Raw genomic sequence first — 12,957 nt, 5'->3', positions numbered from 1 at the left:
TGCGCTTAGCTTTGAAGTCTGCAATGGTGTGCGGACCTTGCCATAAGCTGTGTGTGTTGTTTGTGGAGAGTTGTGTCTGGATCCTGTCACTGTATTGTCGTTTCACTGCCTTGATGACCTTGCATAGATCATAGCTACATTTCTTGAGTTCCTGTTGGTCACCAGCAGCGTAAGCTCCATATCGCACGGTTAGTGCAGCACGCATGGAACTGTCGATCCAGGGTTTCTGGTTTCAATAGACCCTGACCAATTTTTGGGGGAACAACATCCTCGATGCACTTCCCGATGAATCTCGTGGCCTCATCCATGAACTTGGAGACATCCTCATCATGATAGGTGTCATCAAAGCAGTCCTGTAGCATGGAGACCGATTGGTCGGACCAACAATGGACACTTTTAACGATGGTCACATCTTGTTTCAGCTTCTGCCTGTACGTCGGCAGAAGCAAGATGGAGGAGTGATCCAACTTCCCAAATGTCGGATGGAGGAGCACTTTGTAAGCGTTGCAGAAAGGAGAGGAGCAGTGTTCAAGGGTACTATCTCCCCGTGTGCTCACCTGGATGTGTTGACAAAACTTCAGAGTCTTTAGACAGCGACACTCTTAAAAGTCTCCGGCAATGATGAAGGCAGCCTCTGGGTGTACAGTCTCCAAGGCGCTAACAGTCTCGTACCTTTCCTTTAAGATCTCATATTTACAAACGTACAAGAAAAACTGTGATTGTTCTTACTGGAATGCAGGCTGAGGGGTCGCCTCATTGAGGTTTATAAATTTATAAGTGGCACAATCAGTAGATAGCCAGTCTTTTTCTTCCCCAAGGACAGGGGAGACTTCCACTAAAGGACAAAGGTTTAAGGTGAGAGGGGAGTTATTTAAAGGAGATTTAAGGGAAATTTTTTCTATAAAGAGGGTGGTGGGTATATATAGAACAAGCTGACCAAGGTGGTGATAGAGGCAGGCACAATAGCAATGTTTGAAAAGCATTTGGATAGAGTATGTAGATATGGTCGAAGAAAGTGCAAAAATGAGTCTACCTATCAATTGCAAAAAGACAGAATGTATGGTGATATCCAAAAAGAAGGAGAATCCTGTCTGCAGGCTGAGAATAAACGGGGAAGACATAAAACAAGTACAGAACTTTTGCTACTTAGGAAGCTGGGTGACATCAGATGGCAGGTGCAACATGGACATCAAAAGAAGAATAGGGATGGCAAAAGACACCTTTACGAGAATGAAGAGTATACTGACCAATACTAAACTAGGCATGACAACTCACCTCAAAGTACTGAAATGTTACATTTATCCAGTTATGTTATATGGCTCAGAATGTTGGACAATATGTAGTAACATGAGGAAACGAATTGAAGCAGCAGAGATGTGGCTTTTGAGGAGGATGGAAAGAATATCATGGACGAAACGAATATCTAACAAGGATGTCATGAACAGAGCAAACACGAAAAGAGAAATAATGTATGAGATCATGAAAAGACAACGTAACTTCATTGGACATGTGATTAGGAAAGAGGAGTTAGAATACACGGTAATTATGGGAAAGATTGAAGGGGGGAAAGCAAGAGAAAGACAAAGACAAATGATGGAGACAGCAGCCAGAGAACTGGAAATGAATAGCAGTGAATTGATCCATTTGACCTGAAACAGGAGTGTGCGGGCCATGGCAGTCAAAGCGGGCTCGGCACCTGATGATGATGATGATGATGATAATATAGATAAGAAAGGAATAGAAGGAAATAGACAAATGCAAAAAAAAAAGGATTAGTATTGATGGATATCTTGGTCAGTGTGGACAAATCAGGCCAATGGGCCGCAGAGGCAGATGTAATTGGCCTGTTGACCCCCTGAAATCTCCACTGATAGTTTATTAAGGTTACCATTTTCCTTCCTAATAGTTGCTGACCTCCTAACCAAGGCCTGCCCACACTAATCTCTAGACTCCCTCTACCCCACCCCATTACAAGCACATACACATGGACACGTTACCCCAAATGAGTCTCTACCTCCAGTTTCCAGATTCTGGGAACAGCTTCATCTTCCAGTTTTGATCCAATAAACATTCTCCCGTCATCTACGCTCTGAACCCATGAAAAATTCTGGGCTTCACTAATATTAACTTATTCATCTAAACTCAGAACAACACAAGCTCAGTCACAAAGTCATAGAATCTGTGAAATTTATAAGCACTGAATACAGCTACTTGGTCAAAAATTGAAGAAGTGAATCCCATTCCCCTGTATGTGGTCCACCGTCTCAGTTATAATTGTCAAATGCTTACCTCAATACTATTTAAATATGGTGAAGTCTTTGGTCGTCACCATCCTATCAGGCAGAGTTCCAAACCCTTTCACTTATTGAGTTATAGAAAATACTTGAAATCAGATGCCATTTCCTAAATGAACCCTTCTCATTTGTATTCACCAGGGAGAAGGATGTGAAGATTGCAGATGTTGTAATCTGGAGTAAAGAACAAACTGCTGTAAGAACTCAGCACATCAAGCAGCATCTGCCCACACTAGTCTCTAGACTCCCTCTACCCCACCCCATTACAAGCACATACACATGGACACATTGTATTGTCAATGCGTCAGCTCAAGATCCTTCATCAGGATGTCTATGCAGAGGGAAGACAGCCAAAATATAAGAGAGAAGTGAGAGAGGTGAGATCAGATTGGGGTGAGGTGATGGGCAGAAGAAACCTATTAGAGGAAAGTAGTGGTAGACTGGGGTTAGATAGTGAAAGGGTTGAGGGGGAGTGGAATGTTAGATTATACTCAACCACAGTGTGTAGTATTGTGTTCAGTTCTGATTGCTTCATTATAGAATTTGGAAGCTTTAAACAGGGTGCAGAAATTAATCAGGGTACTACCTGGATTGGAAAATTTATCTTACAAGGAAAGGTTGAGCGAGCTAGGGCTTTTCTCCTTACAGCAAAGGAGATTGAGAGGTGTTTGATAGCGGTGTGCAAGATGATAACTGGCAAGTGGACAGCCTGAGACTTTTTCCAAGAGCAGAAATTACAAATACGAGGGACATAATTTTTAGGTGACTGAAGGAAGCACAGAGGATGTCAGAGGTGCGTTTTTCATTTTACACAGAGCGGTGGGTGTATGGAATACACTGCCACGGGTGGTAGTAGAGGCAGATACATTAAGCACATTTAAAAGATTCTTACGCACATGTACAAAAGTAAAATGGAGCGCTATGCAGAAGGGAAGTGTACACTGATCTTGGAGTAGATTAAACAGTCGGCACAACATAGTGGGCTGAAGGACCCGTACTGTACTTTATAATTTAAACTCAAGCAGAGGGTGACAAAGGTAGTGGGCGAACTAATATCATGGCAGGTAGATGTGAGAGTTCCAATAGTGTGGCAGGAGGTGGGATCTCAAGCAGCAGGGAGGCAAATGAAAGGCTGGAAAGTGATGCAGAAGTTAGTGACAGCAAATTTAACAGGCAGGGAGTTGCAGGGATCAAGGAAAGTCTGTTGGAGTAAATTGCATTTATTTCAATGCAATGGGTGAGACGGGTATGGTGGATGAACGCAGGGCTTGGATAGCTATGTGGCACTGGGATATTATTAGACATTGCAGAAACACAGCTAAGGGAGGGACACTACTGGCAGCTCAATGTTTCAGGGTACAGGTGCATTGAAGTGGGATAGAGGTGCATGAAAGAGAAGAGTAGAAGCTGCGTTTTTAATTAAGAGGAATGTCACAGAAGTGACATGACTGAAGTAAGGCTTTGTGGGTGGAGCAGAACAATAAGAAGAAGATGCATAAATTACATTTTTTCTGTGATTGTACTTTAGGCCTCCAAATATTCAATGGGAATTAGAGGAACAAATATGTGAGGAGATTGTGAAGAGTTGCAAAAATAAAAGTGTTGTTATAGTAGGGATTTTAGCTTTCCCAACGTAGACTGGGACCATCCTACTGCTATGGGCTTAGATAGATTTGACCTGAGTTAGTTAGTTGCAATTTTAATTATGGGAATGTCAAAGCAGTAGTCAGAGATGAACTTACTTAAGAATCATCCAGTGAGGATTTATAGATGGAGCTAAGAGGAACAGTATGATCACCTCGATAAGGCTGTACTACAGGCCCCCAAACAGACAACAGGAATTAGAATAACAAATAGGCAGAGATTGCAGAAAGTTGTAAAAATAATAGGGTTAGGGATAGGATTAGGATTAACTTTCCTATCATAGGCTGGGACTACATACTGTCAAGGGTTCAGACGAGGGCGGAATTAGTTCGTGCGTTCAGGAAAAATTCCTAGGTTCAAGGTCAAATTGGAGAAAGGTGAATTTTAACAGTATAGATTCTCACACAGATTGGATTAGGCTGTCTGTGGGCAAAGAGATCTAGGAAAAGTAAATGAAGAACTCTTCAGGATAGTCCACATTTACGGTAAAGGTGATGAATATAGACAAATCTTCAAGGCCTAACCATGTCAATGGAAGAGCACTGTGGGAAGCTAGAGAAGAAATTGCAGGAGCTCTGGCTGAGATAGTTGCATCATCATTGGGACTTGACTCGTCGCGGAGCAGGAGATCACAGAGACAGCTAGAGACAGTTGTGGACTTTACACACCAATTTTAAAAATGAGCCAGGCCTGTCAGAATTGATCTGCAGGGCAAGAGATTGCTTGGGTTATTAGTAACTTAGCAAGGGCTAATAAGAAGCAGTAAGGTGTAAGCAGAATGGCCATTGTGGGAGCAGGCCAGGGTCAGAGTGTGTGGTTTTGGCTCAACGGGCTTCGGAAAGAACAGGCAGAGTCTAAGGGTGTTGAATCATTTGCAATCATTTAATTGATTGTAGAGTTTAAGCTTGAGAGGTTAGAGCCAAAGGAATAACAAGCTAGGTAAGAAGAGGCTGAGTAAGTGAACTGGGTGAGTGTGAAACTCAAAGGTTTCAAAGAGAAGGCACAGGTGGGAACACGTGAGTATTATTTTGTTGTCTGTAAGTTCTTAGTCCCTAATTCAGTGCAGGCAGGATGTTAGTAAAGGCAGTGGAATGTCCCTCCTGTAAAACGTGGGAATTCAGGGTACCTAACAGCGTCCCCAATGACTAACATATGTGGGAAATACATCCGACTTCAGCTCCTCACTGACCAGGTCAAGGAACTGGAGCTGGTTGTTTTCAGGACCCATCGGGAAGCTGAAAACTTCATAGAAAAGACTTTTACTGAGGTGGGCACACACAGAATGCTGACTTCAGATAGTAGATAGGTGAGTAAGGGGAGTATTCCTTTAGGTAGTGCTTTGGGGGGGGGAGGGGGGAATGAATTATCGGGGCACAACAGGAGCAGGAGCAGCCAGGGCAGGGGTATTGTGGCTGCTCTGAGGCTCAGCAGGGAAGGGTAAAGGCAGGCAGAGCGATAGTGATATGAGACTTGACAGTTTGGGAAAGGACACGAGATTCTGTGGCTGTGAAAGAAATAACAGGAAGGTGTGTTGCCTCCCGGGTGCTACAGTCTGGGATGTCTCAAAGTGGCTGCACAGTATTCTCAAGGATGAGAGTGAACATCCATAGTGCAGATGGGCACCAAAGACATAGGTAGAAAGGGAGAAGAGGTTCACTGCAGAGAGTGTTGGGAGTTAGGGAGGAGGCTGAAGAGCAAGACCTCCAAGGTAATTATCTCTGGATTACTCCTGGTGCCACAACTAGTCAGGGCAGGAATAGGATAATATTACAGGTGAATGAGTGGCTGAGGAACTGGCAGAGAGGTCAAGGTTTTAGGTGCTTGATTATGGCAACCTCTTCTGAGACAGGTGTGACCTGTACAAGAGGGACAGGTTGTACCTAAACTGGAGAGGTAGCAATATCCTAGCCAGGAAGATTGCTAGTGCTACTCAGGAAGGTTTAAACTAGTTTAGCAGGGGATGGGAAACAGAACACCAGGTCAGAAAGCAGAGGGATGGAGAGGAAGGTAGATGTCAGGGCCAGTAAGAACAGGCAGTAGCAAAGTAATGGATACAATAGGATGGATAGTCTGTAGTGTGCGTATTTTAATGTAAGTAGTATTATGGGTAAAAGAGATGAACTTAGAGCATGGATCAGCACATGGAACTATCAAGCTCTCCAGTTTAGAGAGACAGAAATGGGTGCTTAATGTCCCAGATTTTGCTATTTTAGAAAAGATAGAGATGGAGAAAAAAGTGTGGGGTGGGGGAGTTGCACTATTAATCAGGGACTATCACAGCTGCACGCAGATGGGACATTTCAGAGGGCTCGTCCACCGAGTCTGTATGGGCAGATCTCAAAAACAGGAAAGGTGCAATCACTCTGATGGAATTCTACTACAGACCTCCCGAAAGCCACTGGGACATTGAGGAAAAGATATGCAGGCAGATTAAGGAAAGGTGTAAAAACAATATGGTTATTCCACCGGGGCCTCGGAAGACAGGTAAGTGAGTAAACAGTCAGGAGAGGGAAGGGCAGGAGTCATATACTAGAGAGTACCCCTGTGGCTGTCCCCCTTAACAATAAGTACTCCTGTTTTAGTTCTGTTGTGGGGGGGGGGGGGGGGGGGGAGAGAGAGAGAAACAGCCTACCTGGAAGAAGCAACAGTGGTCATGCCTTTAGCACAGAGTCTGGCCCTGTAGCTCAGAAGGGTAGGGATAGGAAGAAGGCAGCAGTAATAGGGGACTCTTATAGTTAGGGGGTCAGACAGGTGAACCTGTGGACACAGGAAAGAAACTTGGATGGTAGTTTGCTCCCAAGTGCCAGAGTCTGGGATGTTTCTGATTGCGTCCACGATATCCTGCAGTGGGAAGGTGAACAGCCAGAGGTCGTGGTACATATTGGTACCAACGACGTAGGTAGGAAAAGGGAGGAGGTCCTGAAAACAGACTATAGGGAGTTAGGAAGGAATCTGAGAAGCAGGACCTCAAAGGTAGTAATCTCGGGATTACTGCCTGTGCCACACGACAGTGAGTATAGGAATAGTGAGGTGGAGGATAAATGAGTGGCTGAGAGATTGGAGCAGGGAACAGGGATTCAGATTTCTGGATCATTGGGACCTCTTTTGGGGCAGGTGTGACCTGTATAAAAAGGACGTGTATTGGTCCCGAGGGGGACCAATATCCTGGCAGGGAGGTTTGCTAAAGCTATTGGGGAGAGTTTAAACTAGAATTGCTGGGGGGAGGGGGGAACTGAACTGAAGAGACGGAGGAAGGGGCAGTTGGCTCACAGATAGAGAAAGCTTGGAGACTGTGCGAGAGGGAGGATAAGCAGGTGAGAGAGAAGGGATACACTCAGACCAATGGTTTGAGATGTGTCTATTTTAATGCAAGAAGCATCATGAACAAAGCAGATGAGCTTAGAGTGTGGATCAGTGCTTGGAGCTATGATGTTGTGGCCATTACAGAGACTTGGATGGCTCAAGGGCAGGAATGGTTGGAGTGCCAGGCTTTAGATGTTTCAGAAAGGACCGGGAGGGAGACAAAAGAGGTGGGGGCGTGGCACTGCTGATGAGAGATAGTGTAACGGCTGCAGAAAAGGAGAAGGTCATGGTGGGACTGTTTACTGAGTCTCTGTGGGTAGAAATTAGAAACAGGAAGAGGTCAGTAACACTACTGGGTGTTTTTTTATAGACCACCCAATAGTAACAGGGACATCAAACAGCAGATAGGGAGACAGATTCCGGAAAGGGGTAATAATAACAGAGTTTTAATTTCCCAAATATTGATTGGCATCTCCCTAAAGCAAGGGGTTTAGACGGGGTGGAGTTTGTTAGGTGTGTTCAGGAAGGTTTCCTGACACAATATGTAGATAAGCCTGCTAGAGGAGAGGCTGTACTTGATCTGGTATTGGGAAATGAACCTGGTCAGGGGTCAGGTCTCTCAGTGGGAGAGCATTTTGGAGATAGTGATCATATTCTATCTCCTTTACCATAGCATTGGAGAGGGACAGGAACAGACAAGTTAGGAAAGCATTTAATTGGAGTAAGGGGAAATATGAAGGAATCAGGCAGGAATTTGGAAGTATAATTTGGGTACAGATGTTCTCAGGGAAATATACAGCAGAAATGTGGCTAATGTTCAGGGGATATTTGCATGGTGTTCTGCATATGTACGTTCCAATGAAACAGGAAAAGGAAGGTAGGGTACAGGAACTGTGGTGTACAAAGGCTGTTGAAAACCTAGTCAAGAAGAAAAGAAGAGCTTACAAAAGGTTCAAAAAACTAGGCAATGATAGGGATCTAGTAGATTATAAGGCGGTGGGAAGCTTGAGAATGAAATTAAGAGAGCCAGAAGGGGCCATGAGAAGGCCTTGGTGAGCAGGATTAAAGAAAACTCCAAGGCATTCTGCAAGTATATGAAGAGCAAGAGCATAAGGTGTGAGAGAATAGGACCAAGCAAGTGTGACAGTGGAAAAGTGTGTATGGAACCTAAGGAGATAGCTGAGATACTTAATAAATACTTTCCTTCAGTATTCACTACTGAAAAGGATCTTGGCGACCATAGGGATAACTTTTAGCAGATTGAAAAGCTTGAGCATAAAGACATTAAAAAAAAAGAGGATGTGCTGGAGCTTTTGGAAAGCATCAAGTTGGATATGTCTCCAGGACCAGACGAGATGTATCCCAGGCTACTGTGGAAGGCAAGGGAGGAGACTGCTGATCCTCTGTCAGTGATCTTTGCATCATCAATGGTGACAGCAGAGGTTCTGGACGATTGGAGGGTTGCAGATGTTGTTCCCTTATTCAAGAAAGAGAGTAGAGATAGCCCAAGAAATTATAGATCGGTGAGCCTTACTTCAGTGGTTGGTAAGTTGATGGAAAAGATCCTGAGGGGCAGGATATATGAACATTTGAAGAGGCATAATATGATTAGAATTAGTAAGCATGGCTTTGTCAAAGGCAGGTCATGCCTTACGAGCCTGATTGAATTTTTTGAGGATGTGACTAAACATATTGATGAAGGTAGAGCAGTAGATGTAGTGTATATGGATTTCAGCAAAACATTTGATAAGGTACTCCATGCAAGGTTTATTGAGGAAGTAACGAGACAGGGAAACCAAGGGGACCTTGCTTTGTGGATCCAGAATTGGCTTGCCCACAGAACGCAAAGAATGGTTGTTGACGGGTCATATTCTGCATGGAGGTCAGTGACCAGTGGTGTGCTTCAGGGATCTGTTCTGGGACCCCATCTCTTGCAATTTTTATAAATGACCTGGATGAGGAAGTGGAGGGATGGCTTTGTAAATTTGATGACACAAGGTTGGAGGTGTTGTGGATAGTGTGGAGGGCTGTCAGAGGTTACAGCAGGAAATGATAGGATGCAAAACTGGGCCGAGAAGTGACAGATGGAGTTCAACCCAAATAAGTGTGAGGTGGTTCATTTTGGTAGGTCAAATATGATGGCAGAATATAGTATTAATGGTAAGACTCTTGGCAGTGTAGAGTATCAGAGAGATCTTGGGGTCCGAGTCCATCGATGCGCAGGTTGACTCTGTGGTTAAGAAGGCATATGATGCATTGGCCTTCATCAACTGTGGGATTGAGTTTAGGAGCCGAGAGGTAATGTTACAGCTATATAGGACCCTGGTCAGACCCCACTTGGAGCACTGTGCTCAGTTCTGGTCACGTCACTACAGGAAGGATGTGAAAACTATAGAAAGGGTACAGAGGAGATTTACAAGGATGTTGCCTGGAATGGGGAGCATGCCTTACGAGAATAGGTCAAGTGAACTTGGCCTTTCTTCCTGGAGCAATAGAGGTTGAGAGGTGACTTGATAGAGGTGTATATGATGATGATGAGAGGCATTGATTGTGTGGATAGTCAGAGGCTTTTTCCCAGGGCTGAAATGGCTATCACAAGAGGGCACAGTTTTAAGGCGCTTGGAAGCAGGTACAGAGGAGACGTCAGAGGTAAATTTTTTGCGCAGTGAATGGTGAGTGCAGGGAATTGGCTGCAGGCAATGGTGGTGGAGGTGGATACGATAAGGTCTTTTAAGACATTCCTGGATAAGTACATGGAGCTTAAAAAAATAGGGCTATGGGTAACCCTAGGTAATTTCTAAAGTAAGTACATGCTGGGCACAGCATCGTGGGCCGAAGTGCCTGTATTGTGCTGTAGGTTTTTTATGTTTCTCACAGGGGACTTCAGCTTCCCTAATGTAAACTCGGACCTCCTGAGTGCAAGAGATTTAGATGGCAGAATCTGTTAGATGCACCCAGAAGTGCTTCTGAGATCAATATGTGTTTAGTCCAACAAGAAGAGGTGCTGTACTAGACTTGGTGTTGGGTAATGAGCCTGGCCAGGTGACTGACTTCTCAGTGGGTAAGCAGCTAGGGAAGAATGATCACAGCTGCTTAAGTTTTAAGATAACTATAGATAGGGGTAAGTATGGACCTTGCAGGAGAGTATCAAATCGGAGTAGGGCAAATTACAAGAATATTAGGCAGGAGTTAAGGAGAGTTAATTGGGAAAGTCAGAAGGGGCCACGAAAAGTCATTGGCAAATACGATTAAAGAGGCATTCTATAAATACAGCAAGAGCAAGAGGATCACTCAGGAGAGGGTAGGACCACTCAAGGATAAAGTGGGGAACATTTGCTTGGATTTAGAGGTTAATGAATACTTTACATCAGTATTTACCAAGGAGAATATGTGGAGGATTAGGAGATCAGTGCTAAGCATATTAATATACTAGGGCATTTTGAGTTAAAGAAGGAGGTAGTTATAGGACTCTTAAAAAGCATTAAGGAGCATTACTCCCCAGTGCCCAATGGGATACATCCCAGGTTATTGACAGTGGCAACACAAGAGATTTCTGGGGCCTTGACCAATACCTTCACGTCCTCTGTAGCCACAGGAGAGATCCCAGAGCACCTATGAGTAGCTAATGCTGTTCTATTATTCCAGAGGGGAACTAGAGATAATCTTGAAAACTACAGATTGGGTGAATCTCACGTCATTGGTAGGGAAGTTACTGGACAGAGTTCTTAGGGATAGGATTAATGAGAATTTGGAAAACCATGGCCTAATTACAGAGAGTCAGCATAGCTTTGGGCCGGGCAAGTTGTATCTTACCAACGATTCAGTTTTTGATGAGGTTACAAGGCTGATTGATATTGTCTACATCAACGGTCCCCAACCACCGGGCTGCGAACCGGTACCGGGCCAAAAGCATGTGCTACCAGGCCACGAGGAAATGATGAGTCAGCTGCACCTTCCTCATTCCCTGTCATGCACTGTTGAACTTGAACATAGAGTTGCCAACTGTCCCGTATTTGCTGGGACAGCCCGTACATTGGACTAAATTGGTTAGTCCCATACAGGACCACCCTTGTCCTGTATTTCCCCCACTAAGGTACAGCGGTCCTATGAAACCTTTCCTGCCGAAATGGCGTGACGCAAAGAAGTAATTACCATTAATTTATATGGGAAAAATTTTTCAGCGTTCCCAGACCCAAAAAATAACCTACCAAATTATACCAAATAACACATAAAACCGAAAATAACACTAACATATAGTGAAAGCAGGAATGATATGATAAATACACAGCCTGTATAAAGTAGCAGTAATGTATGTACAGTGTAGTCGGGAAGATGAAGGCAAAACCGATGTGTGGGGAAAAAAATCGGCACGTACGCACATGCGCACATCTACGCACACGTCACAGGTGTGCAGACACAGGTGCCCGCACAAGGCTTCATGGTCATGGTAGTCTTTTCTGGGGTGAAGTGTCCCGGGACTTGACTGCTACTTTTGTCCCATATTTGGGAGTGAGAAAGTTGGTAACCCTAACTGTAAAAGACATGTTGAGGTGAGTTTAACCCTACTTGAACACCCCTCCCCAACCCGGTCAGCCAGTCCGCAAGAATATTGTCAATATTAAACCGGACTGCAGTGCAAATTTTGGGGACCCCTGGTCTACATGGATTCTAATAAGGCATTTGACAAGATCCCTCATGGAAGACTTATTCAGAAGATTAAAATGTGTGGGATCCTTGGTGTATTGGCTGTTTTGACTCAGAACTGGCTTGCCCATAGAAGACAGAGGGTAAAGGTTGAAGGGTCTTATTCTAGCTGGAGGTCTGTGATTAGCGGTGGTCTGCAGGGATGTGTTCTGGGACCTCTGTTGTATGTAATGTATATACATGACCTGCATCAAAGTCTGGATGGGTGGGTTACCAAGTTTACAGATGATATGGAGATTGAAGATGTGGATAGCTTAGATGATTGGGAAACAATAGAATGGGATATTAATCAGCTGCAATATGTGCGTAGAAATGGCAGATGGAGCTTAACCTCGCCAAATATAATGTGTTGCACGTTGGTAGGTCAAATGTATAGAGACAATACACTGTTAAGGACACTATCCTTAAGTGTTGATGAGCAGAGGGATCTTGGGGTCCAAGTTCATATCTCCCTGAAAGTGGCTACACAGTCTGATAGGGTGGTTAAGGAGGCAGATGGCATGCTTACCTTTATTAGTCGAAGCATTGAGTTCAAAAGTCAGGCATTTATATTGCAGCTTTATAGACTCAGGTTAGACTGCATCCAGAGTACTGCACACAGTTCTGGTTGCCCATTAGGAAAAGGGGAGGTGCAACGAGACCTGGGTGTCTTTATACACCAGTCATTGAAAGTGGGCATGCAGGTACAGCAGGCGGTGAAAATGGCAAATGGTATGCTGGCATTTATACCGAGAGGATTCGAGTACAGGAGCAGGGAGGTACTACTGCAGTTGTACAAGGCCTTGGTGAGACCACACCTGGAGTATTGTGTGCAGTTTTGGTCCCCTAATCTGAGGAAAGACATCCTTGCCATAGAGGGAGTACAAAGAAGGTTCACCAGATTGATTCCTGGGATGGCAGGACTTTCATATGAAGAAAGACTGGATGAACTGGGCTTGTACTCGTTGGAATTTAGAAGATTGAGGGGGGATCTGATTGAAACGTATAAAATCCTAAAGGGATTGGACAGGCT

At 44.3% G+C, this 12,957-nt stretch overlaps 1 protein-coding gene across 5 annotated transcripts in view; it reads right to left on the bottom strand.

Moving 5' to 3' along the window:
* Positions 1-12,957, bottom strand: part of tmem169b (transmembrane protein 169b) — a 462,028-nt gene that overhangs the window by 8,468 nt on the left and 440,603 nt on the right. For 3 of the 5 annotated variants that reach the window (XM_072261148.1, XM_072261146.1, XM_072261147.1), the window contains one exon: positions 2,290-2,468. The exons of the other annotated variants lie outside the window; for them this stretch is intronic. The gene's annotated coding sequence lies outside the window, so the exon portion shown is untranslated. The remainder of the gene's footprint in view (positions 1-2,289; positions 2,469-12,957) is intronic. 5 annotated transcript variants of the gene reach the window in all.

The sequence above is a fragment of the Mobula birostris genome, chromosome 6 (genome assembly GCF_030028105.1).
Source record: "Mobula birostris isolate sMobBir1 chromosome 6, sMobBir1.hap1, whole genome shotgun sequence".
Taxonomy (NCBI): Eukaryota; Metazoa; Chordata; class Chondrichthyes; order Myliobatiformes; family Myliobatidae; genus Mobula; species Mobula birostris.
Note: the sequence above shows the minus strand (reverse complement) of the source record. Positions and strands in the feature narration are given on the sequence as shown.